Below are 6,000 nucleotides of genomic sequence, written 5' to 3'. Positions count from 1 at the left end.
GAGGTGGTCTTATACAACTCCTGGACTGTGGAAAAGAATCAAGGTTCTCACCCTGACTTTCTGTCCAGATTGATATTATGACTCATCTTCTCCACTAGGCCAGCACAATTTCTAATGTCTTGTCCCTCCTCACTTTTGTGGTTAATAATAAGTTGGAAGGGACCTTGGAGGTCATCTAGTCCAACCCCCTGCTCAGGGAGGAAACCCTATACCATTTCAGACAAATGGCTGTCCAGTCTCTTCTTAAAAACCTCCAGTGTTGGAGCATTCACCACCTCTGGAGGCAGGTTGTTCCACTGGTAATTGTCCTCACTGTCAGGAAGTTTCTCCTTAGTTCCAGGTTGCTTCTCTCCTTGACTAGTTTCCATCCGTTGCTTCTTGTCCTACTTTCAGGTGCTTTGGAGAATAGCTTGGCTCCCTCTTCTTTGTGGCAGCCCCTGAGATATTGGAAGGCTGCTATCATGTCACCCCTCACCCTTCTCTTCGTTAAACTACACATACCCAACTCCAGCAACCGTTGTTTATCATCTTTCTGATGAAAACGTCTGTATAGAGAATTTTAGTTATTTTCAGAGCTTGGCGCTTTACTGAGAAAATCACAAAGATTTGAACTACACTGCAAACAAGGAGTGTGAAAGAAGTCCCTGGATTTTCAACAAAGCAAACATTTATCCACATCAATTCCCTTCAGGTGAGACTTACATGCTTGGCCTAGGAAGCAAGAATGGGTCTTTTTGAAAGTCTGGGATATTGGAAAGGACAGTGGTTCCCAGCTGCAAATTCCCACCAATAACGAGATCACCAGGCCTGTGGTAGCTTTCCTGTGACTGGAAATCGTTTTTCAACACGCACACAGTTTGCATCCTCTTAGCAATAATTGGAGGAAGGAGAAAGAAGAACAGCACCAGTAGCAGGAGAGGCAGCTCAGTCATTCTTGTCACCTTCTCTCCTAGATAAAAAAAAACATCAAGGTTTATTGTTACTAAAATTTGATACAAGCAATTTAAAATGCAATTTGATAAAATACAAAAATCAAGGTTTATTCAGAAGCTGAACTCCAGATAGCCCTTGAAAACCCAGCAGAGCTTCAGCACGATAGACATCACTTGTGCCACCTGGATGGCCCCAGGGCAAATTTATATCCACAACACTTCCTCTTACCTATGTACGGGTTGTGACTAAAAAGAAAACAAGAGTGTGAGTCTTTTTAGTCTATTCTTCAGCTGAACGAGGTATGGCGACGTGTCCTGCCCCTACTGGGACAACTCAAAGTGTATTTTTTAAAACAGCTTTTATTTTGGAAGATTTTTGTGAGTAGAAATCCAGAGGGCATACATTAAAAAAAATACTGTTCTTCTGATAATTATAAGGAAAAGCAATTGTCATACCCACTTAGCAGTATCTTCTCTTTGTACAACAGAAAGGGAAAAACAGAATAACAGAGTAGTAGCAATGGTATACTTCTAATAGATATAGTATAACATAGAGGTAATTGTAATATATTGTCAATAGTAATAGAAATATAAGACAAGATACATAGAAGAAACACAGTCAATCAATCAGTCAGTCAGTCAGTCAGTCAGTCAATCAATCAATCAATCAATCAATTAATCAATCAGAATAGATCAGTAAGGGACCTTGGATGTCTTGTAGTCCAACCCCCTGGTCAAGCAGAGGTCCCTAGACCATTTCAGACAGGTGGCTGTCCAATCTCTTCTTAAAAGCCTCCAGTGATGAAGCACCCACAACTTCTGATGGCAAGCTGTTCCACTGGTTAATTTTTCACTTAATTTTTCACTTTTGTATCTTGCTTCCCCCCCCCAAAAAATAAAACATCTTCCGAACCTTTATACGGGGATATAAATGTCCATCTGTCCAGGGTACAGTCCTTTTGAATCTAGGACAATCTAATCAGGTATAGAGCCCTGCTGGTGCAGTGGTTAGAAGGCAGCATTGCAGGCAAACTCTGCCCACTGCCAAGAGTTCGATCCTGATGGGCTCAAAGTTGACTCGGCCTTCCAAGGTTGGTAAAATCAGGATCCAGATTGTTGGGGGCCATATGCTGATGTTGTAAACCAGCCAGAAAGTCTAGTCCTGGATACCGGGGAAATCATGGTTTGCATTGGTAGAAGTCAAAGACATTCTCCTTATTGGGTGAGCAATTTTTACTTGAGCAATCTTCAGAGCTGTTAGCAGCATCTTATATTAAGTGGTAAGAGTATCAGCTCAATTGCTCAAGGTTAGAAGAACTGCAAATGTTTTCATGCTCTATTCTTCCTATAATCGTCTTCCTTTTTACCCAACAATGCACTCCCCAACTAGTCACTATCCTGTCTTTTAGATGTCATTGAAAAACTGGTAATTCTAGAACACAAACAGGCCCTACTCTAAAATTAGTCAGGGTTCAAGGGTACGGGTTGCTTCCTTGGCATTAGAAGACGGACAGCACTGGAGTTAAGGACCATCAAACCCAGAGTGTCACCACAATCTAAAGCGATAACTGGAGACAAGGTGCCAAGTTAGAATAGAATAGAGCTGGAAGGAATGTTGGAGGTCTTCTAGTCCAGCCCCCCCACCCCTGCTTAAGCAGGAGAACCTATGCCATCTCATACAAGTGACCGTCTAGCCTCTTCTTGAAAATCTCCAGTGATGGAGCACCCATAATTTCTGCAGGTAAGCTGTTCCACTGGTTAATTGTCCTCACTCTTAGGAAATTTCTGTTTAATTCCAAGTCACTTTTCTCCTTGAATAGTTTCCATCCATTGTTTCTTGTCCTGCCTTCAGGCGCTTTGGAAAATAAACTGACCCCCTCTTCTTTGTGGAGGCCTCTCAGATACTTAGAAGATTGCTGTTGTGTCACCCCTAGTCCTTCTTTTCTTTAGACTAGTCATACCCAATTCTTGCAACTATTCCTCATATGTTTTACTCTCCAGGCCTTTAATCATCTTAGTTGCTCTTTTCTGGACTTTTTTTAAAAGTCTCAACATCTTTTTTGTATTCTGGTGACCAAAACTGGGTGCAGTATTTCGAGTGTGGCCTTACTAAGGCTTTATAAAGAGATACTAATACTTCACATGATTTTGATTCTATGCTTCTGTTTATACAATCAATGATTGTGTTGGCTTTTTTGGCTGCTGCTGCACATTGCCGGCTCACGGCCAAGGGATCGTCCACTAAGACTCCAAGGTTCCTCTCACAGTGGCTGTTTTTGAGCCAGGTCTCAATTAATCTAAACTTGTTCCTTTGTTTTTTCCTGCCTAAGAGTAAAAGCTTACTTTTCTCCACATTGAAACTGGTTTTGTTGGATAGGGCCCGTTGTTCAAGTCTGTCAAGATCATTTTGGATCCTGAGCTTGTCTTCTGGGGTGTTGCTACTCCTGCCAGTTTACTGTCATCTGCAAATTTGATGAGTTCCCCTTCTATTCCCTCATCTAAGTCATTTACAGTATGTAAATATTGAAGAGTACTGGGCCTAGGACAGAATCTTGTGGTATCCCACTGCTTACTTCTCTCCATGTGGATGTAGTGCTGTTGAGGACTCCTAGTTGAGTATAGTTTGCCAGGCAGCTATGGATCCATCTGGTGGTAATGTTGTGTATTCCACCTTTTTCTGGCTTACCAAGAAGTAGGTTGTGGTCTATTTTGTTGAACGCCTTACTGAAATCCAAGTATACTATGTTCACAACATTTTGCTGGTCCACTAGTCTAGTCACTCTGTCAAAGAATGAAATAAGATTGGTTTGGCATGATCTGTTTTTTTCTTGTTGTTAATATGTTGGAAGAAGCTTTTTTATTATCTTTGATTTCTGTTGCAAGTCTTTGTTCGTTCTGATTTCATGTTTACATGTTCTGGCTGTCTGCTGATAATTGGCCTCAGTTATGTGTCCCTGTTTCCATTTTTTGTATTTGTCCTTCTTGTCTTTCAGTTTGTCAGAGAGAACTTTGTGCAGCCATGCTGGTTTCTTCTTGGATTTCTTGTTTTTCTTTTTTAGTGGTATTGTGCTGGTACGGGCTTTTATGATCACATTTTTTAGTTTCCCATGCTTCTTGAATTGTTTTCCCCTTTAGGATTTTTATCCATGGGATCTTTTCTAGGTTCTCTCTGACTTTGTTAAAGTCAGCTCTTTTGAAGTTTAAGACACTGGTTGGGTTGTTTACTATTGCTAGTGTTTGCATTATATTAAATTCCTTGGTTACTTTCACCCAAGGTTCCGGAAACTTCAATTCCCTCTATCACTTCTTCTCTATTAGTTAGAATTAAGTCCAATATGGCTTTACATCTAGTTCCCTCCTCCACCTTTTGGGTGACAAAGTTGTCACCTAGGTTGGTTAGGAATCTGTTTGATCTCCCACTCGCTGCAGTTTGTCTCCCAGTTGATATCTGGATAGTTGAAGTCTTCCATTACTACTGTGGTATGCTTCCTACATATGTTTGTTAATTGGTTGGCAAAGAATTCATCTATTTCTTCTGATTGGTTGGGTGGCCTGTATTATACACCTAGAAGCAAACAAAGTCATTACTAAAAGCCAATATGGGTTTGTCAAAAACAGATCATGCCAGACAAATCTCATTGCATTCTTTGACCAAGTGACAAAATTAGTGGATCAGAGGAATGCTGTGGATATAATTTACTTGGCCTTCAGTAAGGCATTTGATAAAGTAGATCACAACCTACTACTTCATAAGATAGAAAAATGTGGGTTACACAGCATCACCATCAGATGGATTCGTAGCTGGCTGACTGGCCGTACTCAGTGTGTGGTCCTCAATGGAACTGCATCTACATGGAGGGAAGCATGTAGTGGGGTGCCCCAGGGCACTGTTCTGGGCCCCGTGCTCTTCAACATCTTCATAAACAATTTGGACAAGGGGTTAGCTGGGAAACTCATCAAATGTGCAGACGACACCAAGCTGGCAGGAATAGCCAACACTCCAGAAGACAGGCTTAAGATACAGTAGGATCTGGACAGACTTGAACACTGGGCACTATCTAACAAAATGAAGTTCAATTCCGAAAAAAGTAAGGTTCTGCATTTAGGCAAGAAAAACCAAACACACAGGTATAGTATAGGTGGCACCTTGCTCAATGGTAGCAACTGTGAGAGGGATCTTGGAGTTCTGATGGACAATCACTTAGATATGAGCCAGCAGTGTGCTGCAGCTGCCAAAAAAGCCAACACAGTGCTAGGCTGCATTAACAGAGGGATATAATCATGATCACATGAAGTATTAATACAACTTTACAATGTTTTGGTAATTCTTGGAATTCTGCATCCAGTTTTGGTCACTACGATGTTAAAAAGATGTTGAGACTCTAGAAAGAGTACAGAGAAGAGCAACAAAGATGATTAAGGGATTGGAGGCTAAAACATATAAAGAACGGCTGCTGGAATTGGGTATGTCTAGTTTTATGAGAGGGAACATGACAGCAGTGTTCCAATATCTCAGGGGCTGCCACAAAGAGGAGGGAGTCAAGCTATTCTCCAAAGCGCCTGAAGGCAGGACAAAAAGCAACGGATGGAAACTAATCAAGGAGAGAAGCAACCTAGAACTAAGGACAATCTTCCTGACAGTCGGAACAATTGATCAGTGGAACAACCTGCCTCCAGAGGCGGTGAATGCTCCAACACTGGAAGTTTTTAAGAAGAGACTGGAGAGCCATTTGTCCAAAATGGTATAGTCTTTCCTGCCTGAGCAGGGGGTTGGACTAGATGACCTCCAAGGTCCCTTCCAACTTGATGATGATGATGATGATTTTCTTGGGATTTATAATTGGTTTTGGGTTCTAGAGATTCTAAGGATTGGTCACCCTTCCCCCTCAATTTTAGTTTCAAGCCCTTCTGATGAGTTGAGCCAGTCTTTTTCTGAGTACATTTTCCTTGGTTTTTGTGAGGTGCAGCCCATCCCTTGCCAAGAGTCCTTCGCATAGGAAATGCAGTCCGTGATCCAAAGTTTTATTGGCGACACCAACCCTTTAGCCCATGGTTTATTTCTAGAATT

This window comes from Vipera ursinii (genome assembly GCF_947247035.1).
Source record: "Vipera ursinii genome assembly, chromosome: 1".
In the NCBI taxonomy this organism is placed as follows: Eukaryota; Metazoa; Chordata; class Lepidosauria; order Squamata; family Viperidae; genus Vipera; species Vipera ursinii.
The sequence above is the reverse complement of the archived record's forward strand: the minus strand, read 5'-3'. Positions refer to the sequence as shown.